Source organism: Microcaecilia unicolor, chromosome 12, assembly GCF_901765095.1.
Source record: "Microcaecilia unicolor chromosome 12, aMicUni1.1, whole genome shotgun sequence".
NCBI classification, from domain to species: domain Eukaryota; kingdom Metazoa; phylum Chordata; class Amphibia; order Gymnophiona; family Siphonopidae; genus Microcaecilia; species Microcaecilia unicolor.
The window spans coordinates 11459549-11472029 of NC_044042.1; the positions used below are offsets into that span (position 1 = coordinate 11459549).

The 12481-nt window shown below is 43.9% G+C and overlaps 1 protein-coding gene across 1 annotated transcript in view; it reads left to right on the forward strand.

The window, feature by feature from the left end:
• The first annotated feature begins 3454 nt into the window (after window positions 1–3454).
• The window catches only part of CTTNBP2NL (CTTNBP2 N-terminal like), an 82359-nt gene continuing 73332 nt past the window's right edge, over window positions 3455–12481 (forward strand). Inside the window, exon 1 of the mRNA XM_030221506.1 lies at window positions 3455–3533. The gene's annotated coding sequence lies outside the window, so the exon portion shown is untranslated. The remainder of the gene's footprint in view (window positions 3534–12481) is intronic.

Below are 12481 nucleotides of genomic sequence, written 5' to 3' on the forward strand. Positions count from 1 at the left end.
GGACGACTTTCCTATGAAGAGAGGCTGAGAAGGCTAGGGCTTTTCAGCTTGGAGAAGAGACGGCTGAGGGGAGATATGATAGAAGTGTATAAAATAATGAGTGGAATGGATCGGGTGGATGTGAAGCGACTGTTCACGCTATCCAAAAATACTAGGACTAGAGGGCATGAGTTGAAGCTACAGTGTGGTAAATTTAAAACGAATCGGAGAAAATTTTTCTTCACCCAACGTGTAATTAGACTCTGGAATTCGTTGCCGGAGAACATGGTACGGGCGGTTAGCTTGACGGAGTTTAAAAAGGGGTTAGATAGATTCCTAAAGGACAAGTCCATAGACCGCTATTAAATGGACTTGGAAAAATTCCGCATTTTTAGGTATAACTTGTCTGGAATGTTTTTACGTTTGGGGAGCATGCCATGTGCCCTTGACCTGGATTGGCCACTGTCGGTGACAGGTTGCTGGGCTAGATGGACCTTTGGTCTTTCCCAGTATGGCACTACTTATGTACTTATGTATATAACTTTAGATCCTGGACAAAGATATGTATATATAAGCACAAAATGATTAATTTGCCGTGTGTTATGTTATTTTATTGTTTCTGACTCTCAATCCACAGTCCTGGTTAGGGAGTTTGTGAAGTGGGGGGAGGGTTGAAGGGGATTGCTTAGGTTGTGGGCTGGGGAAGGGGGAACAGGAGAGTATCCTTACTTGGCCGGATTAGCTGTATGGGTCTCGGCACTGTATATTGCCAGCACCTGCATAACTGCCAGTTCCTCCCCAATGCTGCCGCCTGTACTGCTCCTAACTTGCCCACTTTTAACATGGGCAGTCAAAGCCGATATTCAGTGGCACTGCCTGGTTTAATGCCATTGAATATAGGGGGTTAGGCGGCCACTGGAGATTTAAGCAGACAGGAGTCTCTCCTGCCTGTTTAAATCATTTTGAATATTGGCCAGATTTAGCTTTCCTTCAAACCATCAATAGCAAGCCACAATTTTTCTAAGGTCACTACTTGCAGTTTTCTAGGTAATAAAAGAACCACCTGAGAAGAAGGCAATTGATGCTCCATAGCTTCACCTAAGGCCAATCCTCCAAACGCCAACACTGCAAACCTGCCAGATATCCTGGCTGCTGCACCTCTCCCCAATCTAATGGTCTCAGGCTACTACTGGATAGAACCATCTGCTGTTCCTCCTGCCCCTCCACCAGCATAAGGAGGTTGTCTGTGTTCCTCTGGGCTAAATGTGACATCCAAGGCCTGGGGGGGCTGCCGACTCTCCATTTTCCAACAGAGATCCCAACAACCTCCCTGCCAGCGCCTGAGTCGGAACACTGCTGCGCAAAAACCATTAAGCTGATGTACGACCAAAGCTGAAGGGATAGCACTTTCAGTTCCTTGGTGTCATCCTTTCTTCTTACCCATCTTAGTGGAAGGTAACAATAAACAAGCAAACACATGGCTTAAATGGTCAGTACAACTTCCATCTTGCTCCACCCCTGAGCATGATGCAGCAATTAATAACACCAGTTTGATATCCTCTCTCAACAATATTGACATGTTCTTTAATTGATTTTTAATTTAAAATAGCATTGTTTGTCTGGGCATATTCTTCCCTATTCAGAATAGTAATATTACCACTTATTCTATGTAATGGCAATCCATTAAATTCCTTTAGTCTGACATTGTGAGCCAATGCATTTAAGATATCCAGATATGGTATTGCATGCTTTGGAGATGTAATCTTGATTCTCCTATAAAAGCAGAACTGAATGAACATGTCTTTGACATTGAAAACTCTTGAGTCTCCATTTATATTCCAGATGGAATCACTAAGGTCTTAAAATCAGGTGAACTAAATCGGGGAGGGGTAAATTTGAAATGTTGCCAGTATCATTAAATATATTTGGGGTATGGTAGTGTTTCAAGGAAAACTCTGATTACGTAAATTGTTGTTATTCAGCTTTATGTTATGTGGAATATCAGCCCAGTTCTAAGAAACCATGAGATGCTCTCACTGTAGAGACCATATCAATAAATCTGCTTCCTGAGCTGGAAGTCTTGAGGTTGAGATATTAAAAACAGCCTCAAAAGTGGGTTATCAGGCTGGATTTGAGTCTAGTAAGAGACAGCGTCTGGCTAAACCATCTCATTACAAGAAAAAATGTGTAGTATTAAATCATGCTTCATGGTATATTTCAAAGTGATATTTTATGTAGCAGGTTCTTTTGTCCAAGCATATTTTCAGTGAAGCACAGTTATTTATAGCTTTTCCTGATATTCAATGGGGGGGGGGTTCTTTCTATGGCAGAATTTCTCCCACAGCTTGCTGATCTTCTCCCGTTCTCATTTGCTGTGATGACATTGTTCATGTGGTGGGGTTTTCAATGGATCACTTCAAGGTCTGCAGTGTTTGCTGCCTTTTTGAATACTGTCAGCCCCCTTTCAAAGCAGGGACTGCTTGTAATGGCCTGAGATTGCTGATCCTGCTACAACTACATACATGCATGTACGCATTTGTATGTTTTCTCCAGAGTCCATACTGTTGTATCCCCAGTGAGGGTCAAGTAAGGAGCTCCTCTTGCGCTCAATCTCAGCCATCCCCACCAGCTCATAGCCCAGACCCTGTGCTTGACCTAAAACAAGAGAGCATGAAATGGGCAAAGGAGAGCAGACACCTCATGCACATATTTGGGCGTGTGCTTTGAAAGTTCAGAGAGCAAAACATCCAGGTGTTACCAGTTGCCGGCAACTGCAGTCATAATAAAGTACTTTGTCTTCTACTGGCCAAGGGCTTTGGAGCAAAAAGCCAGCAGTCTTTTGTCAAAATTATTGGAAATAGCCCCTGTCTGGACACATACAAGGAGTTTTCTCAATTTTGGCACTCTCAGAGTCGACCTTTGGGGTCCCTGGATCCAGCACATCCTCTGCTGCCTGTGAAACACTATTAGCACCTCTCTATAGCGAAGAGGGGACGAAGAATTCGTTTTTATTTTCCCAGCTTTTCACTGGCAGCTCGAGGTGAATTAAATTCATGGGCAGCGGGACTTTCCCTGACTGAACTCGAGCCCTGGGCCTTCTCCCCGCGTCTCTGGCGGCCGGCAAGGACCAGCTCTGCTCCTTCCCTGCCCTCCACCGCCCCCTTCTCTCTTCTCCTTCCTGTTTTTCCCTTTCACTCTGAATTGTGCTCCTTTTCTTTTCGGTTTCCTTCCCGGAGGCCGCGACCGCCCTCTCCTCACACAACATCGCTCCCTCCCGCCCTCCAAACAAAAGGCAGTGTCTAAGCCCGGCGGAGGATGCTGACATTCCCCGCCTCCTAAGTCCTGCCTCCTCTGCCGCTGCCCATTGGTCGGCCCGAGCGGGCTCTCGGTCTCCCATTGGCCTCGGTGCCCGTCCGTCCGCCGGCCGCCTCGGCTTCCCGTCGGGATTGGCTGGGAGGGAGGCGAGCGAGAGGAGCGGTCACGGTGGGATGAGGAGATTCTGTGTGTGAGAGAGAGGGACGGGAGCCGCGTTTGGCTGAACCACAGGGATAAAGGTAACAAAATAACAAATCTACCAACCGTCAAACTTTCAAAATAGCGGGAAAAAGAAGGAGGAGGGGGAGAGAGAGACGCTGAGAGAGAAAAGGGAGAGAGGCTGAGCTGTGGGAGACAGGAGAAAGGGAGAGAAAGACTGAGTGTGAAAGAAAGGGAGAGAGGCTGAGTGGGAGAGGAGGGAGAGAGACTGAGTGTGATAGAAAAGGAGAGAGGCTGAGTGTGAGAAGGAAGAGAAAGACTGAGCGTGAAAGAAAGGGAGAGATGCTGAGTGGGAGAGGAGGGAGAGAGACTGAGTGTGAGAGAAAGGGAGAGAGGCTGAGTGGGAGAAGGAAGAGAGAGGAGGGAGAGAAAGACTGAGTGTGAAAGAAAGGGAGAGAGGCTGAGTGGGAGAGGAGGGAGAGAGACTGAGTGTGATAGAAAAGGAGAGAGGCTGAGTGTGAGAAGGAAGAGAAAGACTGAGTGTGAAAGAAAGGGAGAGACGCTGAGTGGGAGAGAGGAGGGAGAGAGGCTGAGTGGGAGACGAGAAAGAGACTGAGAGAAGGGAGAGACTGAGTGGGTGAGAGGAGAATTGGTGAGGAGGGAGAGAGACATGAGTGTGAGAGATGGTAGAGAGGCTGAGTGGGTGAGAGGAGGGAGAGAGGCTGAGGGAGACAGGGAAGAGGCTGAGAGAAGGGAGAGGCTGAGGGGGTGAGAGGAGAATTGGTGAGGAGGGAGAAAGGTTGAGTGGGAGACGGGAAAGGAGGGAGAGAGACTGAGTGTGAGAGAAGGGAGAGAGGCTGAGTGGGAGAGGAGGGAGAGAGACTGGGTGTGCGAGAAAGGGAGAGAGGCTGAGTAGGAGAGAGGAGAAAGGGAGTTAGACTGGGTGTGAGAGAAAGAGAGAGAGGCTGAGTGGGAGGAGAAAGGGAGAGAGACTGAGTGAAAGGGAGAGAGGCTGAGTGGCAGGAGAAAGGGAGAGGAGAGAGACTGAGTGAGAGACAGAAAGGGAATGAGACTGAGTGGGAGAGAGGGGATGGAGAGATTGAGTGTGAGAGAAAGGGAGAGGCTGAGTGGGAGAGAGGAGGACAGGAGTGAGAGAGATTTGAATGTGAGAGGAAGAGTGGGAGAGAGGAGGGGAGGAGAGGCTGTGAGAGAGAGAGAGGGATGGCTGCGTAACCCTAGTAGCGCTCTAGAAATGTTAAGTAGTAGTAGTAGTATGGCAAGGAGGGAGTGACTCAGTATGAGAGAAGGGGGCATATGAGGGGGAGAGGCTTGAGTGTGAAAAAGAAAGGGAAAGAAGAGTGGGAGAGGCTGAGTGAGAGAGAAAAGGAGAGGCTTAAATGTGAGTGAGGAGGAAGAAAAGAAGTGAGAGGGAGGGGTCTCAGGAGGAGAACTGGTGGAGAGGAAGAAGGGCTCAACTTATTTATTTATTTATTTATTTATTTGTTTGTTTGTTACATTTGTATCCCACATTTTCCCACCTTTTGCAGGCTCAATGTGGCTTACATATAATCATTAAAGGCGTTAGCCGGTTACGGTTTGAACAAATACATGGTATGAATGAATACAAAGTGATATTGTGTTATAATGAGATATATGTATGGTAGGAAACATTTGGGGGGAACTTAGAGAGGGAAAGGGGGAAGAAGAGTCAGGTAATGTCCATTACGGTCTTTGGTTATATTGTGTCGCAAGTGACTGGTATTTTTATGTTAGGTCAGTGGCATATGCTCTTCTGAACAAGTCTGTCTTTAGTGCTTTCCGAAAACTTAGGTGGTCGAGCGTGGTTTTTACTGCTTTTGGCAATGAGTTCCATAGTTGTGCGCTTAGGTAGGAAAAGCTGGTTGCATAGGTGGATTTGTATTTGAGTCCTTTGCTGCTTGAGTAGTGGAGGTTTAGATATGATTGTGCAGATTTTGTGGTGTTTCTGGTTGGCAGGTCAGTGAAGTCTGTCATATATCCCAGTGCCTCGCCGTAAATAATGTTGTGAACAGTCGTGCAGATTTTGAAGGTGATGCGTTCTTTGATTGGTAGCCAGTGCAGTTTTTCTCTGAGTGGTTTGGCGCTGTCAAAATGTGTTTTTCCAAATATAAGCCTGGCTGCTGTATTTTGGGCGGTCTGAAGTTTCTTTATGATTTGATCCTTGCATCCCGCATAGATTCCATAACAGTAATCTGCGTGGCTTAATTCCATGGATTGAACCAGGTTATGAAATATTTCCGTCGGGAGAAAGAAGGGCAGGGAAAGAGGAAGGATTTGAGATGAGAGAGGAAAGATTCATAGTGGATGAGAGGATGGGGTAAATGGGGAGAAAGGACTCTAGGAAAGAGGAGAAAGAAGGGCTCATGGTGAGGAGAATGCTCTGTGAGGGAGGGGAACGTGGATGATGGGGAGGATAGGAGTAAAGGAGTGAGATGGAGAAAGGTTCAAGGTGTGAGGCAGGACCTGGGGATTAATGAGGGAAGGATAAGGGAAAAGGAGAAAGTTCAGAGTTCAGAGTTGGGAAAGGAGGTGGGTAGGATGTTTTTTGGGGGAGGACTAGTGAATGGGGGGGAAAGGAGGAGGAGGAAGAGAGAATGGGCAGTGCGAGATGAGGGAGAGGAAGGGATCAGAATAGGGAGAGGAATGGGGAGAATGTTCAGTAGGGGAAGACAGGGTGAAAGGGGGAAGATGGTTGCAAGGACTGTGTATGATATGGGGAGAGGAAGAGGAAGGACTCTGTATGTGAGGGGGAAGGAGGTCGGGCTCAGTAAGAGAGAGAGAGGAAACAAGGAGAAAGGGCTGAATGTGAAAAGTGAGACAACAGACAGCCGATGTAATGAAACCACTAAAAAAATCAGTTAAAAAATTTAGTGCAGATTTTGAAATTACTATTAATTTATTTTTTAATTTTGAATATAATATTATGGTGCTTATTTTCCAAAGTTACGTGGAGACATATTTTCAAAGCACTAAAACTTTCAAAGTTCCATAGCTTTGAAAATGACCTTCCAAGTGTTCTGCATCTCATTTTTAAAAATGTGTTAAAATTGAAGTAAAAAAAATTTATTTCAGATGTAGTGCAGAGTTTTAATGTTCAAAGAAGACATCATAACTGTCACGCTAACAGTGCAAATCAATAAGCAGTCACCCCCGTTCTAAAATACTCTCTACCTACCTACCTAAACCTTCTCCTCCCTCTCCCACTACCACCACACACCCTTTGGATAGGTAAATGAATGGGGTTCCAAAACTCAGGATACCCAAGTTGTGAATTTCCTTGAATCACAGACCTGGGGCCCATAGGTCAAGGATTCATTAGAGTGTGTTTCCTGTCTCCAGGGGGTCCATAACTTAGGAATCTCAGGGCTTTAGCTGATTATTATTCAGTTGTGTTCCTGTTGAAGGCACTTGGATATTAAATCTTTACTACTGGTAAAATTAGCATACTTTTCTGCATCAGAAGTAATTTAGTAAGCAGCTTTTCAACAAGCATTATAATGCCCATTGCATTAAGATTAGTACTGCAGTTTACTTTCCTGTTTTAGCACAGACTTTGCTAAATCTCTTCCTTTTATGCCCCAAACTCTGCTAACCCTAAAATAAACCACTGTACTAAGAATAGTTTATGGGGTGGGGAGGGGGAAGGCAGAAAGGGCTTAATATTTGAGAGATGGGAGGGATAAGGGCTCTAGTAAGAGGGGAAGAAAGGAAAGGCCCTCTCACACTGAGGATGTGTCTCCAGGAGCTTCTGCCCAAAAAGGAAGGGTTAGAACAGCTGTTGTAGTTGGTGATTTAATCATTAGGCATGTAGATAGCTGGGTGGCTGGTGGGCGTGAGGATCACCTGGTCATTTGCCTGATGCGAAGGTGGCAGACCTCACTCATCACCTAGATAACATTTTAGGTGCTTCTGGGGAGGAGCCTACAGTCTTGATACATGGGGGTACCAAATACATAGGAAAATGTGGGAGGGAGGTTCTGCAAGCCAAATTTAGGCTGTTAGGTAGAAAGCTGAAATCCAGATCCTCCAGGGTAGCATTTTCGGAAATGCTCCCTGTTCCGTATGCAGGACCTAAGAGGCAGGCAGAGCTCTGCCGTCTCAATGCATGGTTGAGATGATGGTGCAAGGATGAGGGATTTTGACTTGTTAGGAACGGGATAACATTCCGGGGAAGGGGGAGCCTATTCCAAAAGGATGGACTCCACCTTAATCAGGATGGAACAGGCCGCTGCTGCTAACTTTTAAATAGGAGATAGAGCAGCTTTTAAACTACAATGGAGGGGAAAGCCAGCATTTGCCCAGGAGCGCATGTTTTGGTGTAGAGTATCCTCGAAGGATACTATTAAAACAGGATGTTTAGGGAATCCTGATAGGTTTCAATAATGGTGAAAGAAAGCCAGGAGTGTTTAATGGGAGAAAAGAGTAAAGGATGCAAATTATCCCCGTCAACTTCAAAGCAGCTTGTAGATGCTAGGAAGAAACACAGTTTGAAGTGTCTATATACAAATGCTAGAAGCCTAAAAAATAAGATGGGAGAGTTGGAATATATAGCACTAAGAGGGTCTTTTACAAAGCTGCACAAGCGTTTTTAGCTTGCGGTAAAAAGCAGCTGGCGGTAAACCACGAGCTAAAAATGCGCGGCTTTGTAAAAGACCCCTTAAATTAAGAGATATAATAGGTGTCTCAGAGACCTAGTGGAAGGAGGACAATCAATGGGACACTGTGTCAGGGTTCAAATTATATCACAGTGATAACAGTGGATCAAATTAGAGGGGGGTTGCACTATAGGTTAGAGGGAATTGAGTCAATCAGAATAAACATTCTACATGAAACAGATAGCAGCATGGAATCCTTGTGGATAGAAATTCTATGTGTGAAGGGAAAGAGTATACTGGTAGGGCTATATTACCATCCACCAGGACAGAATGGACAGATGAGCAAATGTTTACAGAAATGAGGAAAGCTGGCAAATTGGGCAACATTATAATAATGGGTGATTTCAATTACCCCAATATTGACTGGTTAAGTGTTGCATCAGGGAGCACTAGGGAGGTAAATAAATGACTGCTTCTTGAAGCAACTGGTCTAAGAACTGACAAGAAGGGGAGCTATTTTAGATCTGGTCCTTAGTGAAATACAGGGCATAGTACGAGAGGTAACAGTGTTGGATTTGCTGGGAAACAGTGATCATAACATGATCAGATTTGAGCTGATATCTGGAGTGAAGTCATTAAAGAAATCTACTGTAGTAGCATTCAATTTTCAAAAGGGTGACTATGACAAAATGAGGAAAATGGTTAAAAAAAGCTGAAAGGGCCAGCCGCACAGGTTAAGACTTTAAATCAGGCGTGGACGTTGATTAAAAATACCATTGTGAAAGCCCAGACCAGATTCATTCCACGTATTAACAAAGATGGAAATAATAGCAAACGACAGCCAGCGTGGTTAAAAGGTGAAGTGAAAGAGAGCCAAAACAGCATCCTTCAAAGAATGGAAAAAAGATCCAAATGAAGAAAATAAGTACCATAAGCAGTGTCAAGCACTGATAATGAAGGCTAAAGGAGAATTTGAAGAAAAACTTGCCATGGAGACAAACTCATAGTGACACTTTTTTCAGGTACATCAGAAGCAGAAAGCCTGTGAGAGAATCCATAGGACCATTAGATTGTGAAGGCGCAAAAGGGGCACTCAAGGAGGACAAGGCCATAACAGAGAGATTGAATGAATTCTTTGCTTCGGTCTTTACGTAAGAAGGTGTAAGAGATCTACCTGTACCGGAAATGGTTTTCAATGGTAATGATGCGGAGGAACTGAAAGAAATCTCAGTGAATCTGGAAGATGTGCTGAGCCAAATTGACAAGTTGAAGAGTGATAAATCACCTGGACCGGATGGCATACACCCCAGTGTACTGAAAGAACTCAAACTTGAAATTGCTGATCTGTTGTTAGTGATCTGTAACCTGTTGTTAAAATCATCTTTAGTACCTGAAGATTGGAGGGTGGCCAATGTAACGCTGATTTTTAAGAAAGGTTCCAGGGGTAATCCAGGAAATTACAGACTGGTAAGCCTGACTTCAGTGCTGGTGAAAATAGTGGAAACTATTGTAAAGAATAAAATTACGGAACACATAGACAAACATGGTTTAATGGGACAGAGTCAGCATAGGTTCAGCCAAGGGAAGTCTTGCCTCACCAATTTGCTTCATTTCTTTGAAGGCATAAATAAACATGTTGATAAAGGTGAGCCGGTTTATGTAATGTATCTAGAGTTTCAGAAAGCTTTTGACAAAGTTTCTCATGAGAGACTCCTGAGAAAATTAAAAAGCCATGGGTTAGAAGGCAATGTCCTTCTGTGGACTAGGAATTGGTTATTGGAAAGAAAACAGAAATAAGGGTTAAATGGCCATTTTTTCTCAATGGAGGAGGGTGAATAGTGGAGTTCCACAGGGATCTGTACTGGGACTGGTGCTATTTAACGTATGTATAAATGATCTGGAAAACGCAACAGCGAGTGAGGTGATTAAATTTGCAGATGACACAAAACTATACAAAGTTGTCAAAACGCATGCAGATTGTGAAAAATTGCAGGAAGACCATAGGAAACTGGAAGACTGGGCATCCGAATGGCAGATGAAATTTAATGTGGACAAATGCAAAGTAATGCACGTTGGAAAGAATAATCCGAATCATAGTTACCTGATGCTAGGGTCCACCTTAGGAGTCAGCACTCAAGAAAAAGATCTAGGTGTCATTGTAGAAAATGCGCTGAAATCTTCTGCCCAGTGTGCAGCAGTTGCCAAGAAAGCAAACAGGATGCTAGGAATTATTAGGAAAGGGATGCAAAATGAGACCAAGAATATTATAATGCTTCTGTATTGCTCCATGGTTCAACCTCATCTTGAGTATTTAATTCAATTCTAGTCGCCGTATCTCAAAAAAGATATAGCGGAAGTAGAAAAGATTCATAGAAGATCGACCAAAACTCTTCCTGTATGAGGAAAGGCTAAAGAGGTTAGAGCTCGTCATCTTGGAAAAGAGACGGCTAAGGGGGAATATGATTGAGGTCTATAAATTCCTGAGTGGTGTAGAACGAGTAGAAATGAATTGATTTTTCACTCTTTCAAAAAGTACAAAGACCAAGGGACACTCAATGAAATTACATAGAAATACTTTTAAAACAAATAGGAGGAAATATTTTTTCATTCAAAGAATAGTTATGCTCTGGAACTCACTTATGGTAACGGCAGTTAGCGTATCGGTTTAAAAAAAGTTTGGACAAGTGCCTGGAGGAACAGTCCATAGTATGTTATTGAGATGGATATGGGGGAAGCCACTGCTTGCCCTGGGATTGGTAGCATGGAATGCTGCTACTGATTGCATTTCTGCCAGGTACTTGGGACCTGGATTGGCCACTGTTGGAAGCAGGATACTGGGCTAGATGGGCCATTGGTCTGGCCCAGTATGGCTAGTCTTATGTTCTTTATTTATTTATGTATTTAAAGTATCTATAACACTCTCTATCCTATAATTCTAGGCTGGGTACAAAATAAAACATTCACATTATCAAATCACATAACAAGACTAACAAACATAAAATCTCCTGTAAATCATGACAGACTCACAAGCTGCTTTGTGCTCCACCAGACACCAAGGCATCTATTAATCAAAGGTCTGCACAAATAAGTGAGCTTTTCTGGAAAAGGGCATTACATAGTGTTTTAACTAAATTTCTTCTAATGCATATGTATTGCTATAAAACAATTTTGTAAGTAATTAGATAATAAAGTTTGGTATGCCAATGTATTGTTGTTTTGTTGGTTAGAAATTTTATATAACCTTGCTTTTCATCCTCCTGGCTTAATATGCAAGAGCTGAAATCTAATTAATATACCTCTTCATCATTTTATAAAGCCGCGCAGTAATGCCGGTCACTATGAATGGGCTGTCTCAAAATAACCGCACCAGCAGCCGCTAGCGTAGCTTTGTAAAAAGGGGGGATAGTTGCCTACCCAGTTTTCATTGCAAGTTCTCTTCAAATGCCACATCTGAATTTTTCTCTTCAATCTTGTCACTGATTAAGAAAATCATCAGCCTGTGCTTGCTCATATGGTCAGAATGTGGGAGTCATTGATCTACCTTTTATTTAGTTTCTTGGTCACAATACGCTCTTGTCTAGTGTCTCTAATGTTTGCTGACTGATGCATGGCCAGTGACTGTGCTGTAGAGCGATTTGGGATTCCCCACTTCAAGAGCTGAATGAGAATGCTCTGTGTGCCACATTTCTTCTTTATAAGACTGAATCCGGGTAGTGTATCTAGCTGGCTTCCCTACCAGCTAAATCACTGAGCACTGGAATTAGCTTTGGAACACAGAGCACATTATGAATGTTCACAGCTGGGCAGTAAACATCTAGAACCAAGGCAGTAAGAAAGGTCATACTTTTAAGATTAGCAAGTCCCTAATAGGGTAATGTGGCAGGACATTAACCCCCCCCCCCCCCAATATATATTCTACAGGTTCTCAGCCTCAACCAAGGACCTTCCTTAACTTGTGTGTCTTCCCCTATACTCAAATGCTGAGCAGTGATCATGAGATGTGTGAATTTTTTTTTTTTTTTTGCATTGTTAGCTGATTTCCTTAATCTGAATTAGACTGGTTCCTTCTACTGGTACCATCCTGTGGTTTCCTCTTGTGAAAGTAAGGAAGGACACTCATTTTATGGACAATGTGATGCTAGGCATTTACAAAGCCAGAAAAGTGAGTGTAAAAAAAAGCCTCCCCCCCCTGATATTCAGCCTGTAGCAGTCAGTGTTTTAGACAGCTCCAGGAAATGCAGTCACACCCTATACGACATGCCCCCAAGCGCTCCTGTCACACTCCCATCCCAATCACTTGCATGATGTCAGCAAAGGAAGCCAGTGAATGGGCGCCCTGACTTCCCTTGTGCCCTGGGTGGCCTTACTGGCCACATATAGGGTTTCTTTTGCAT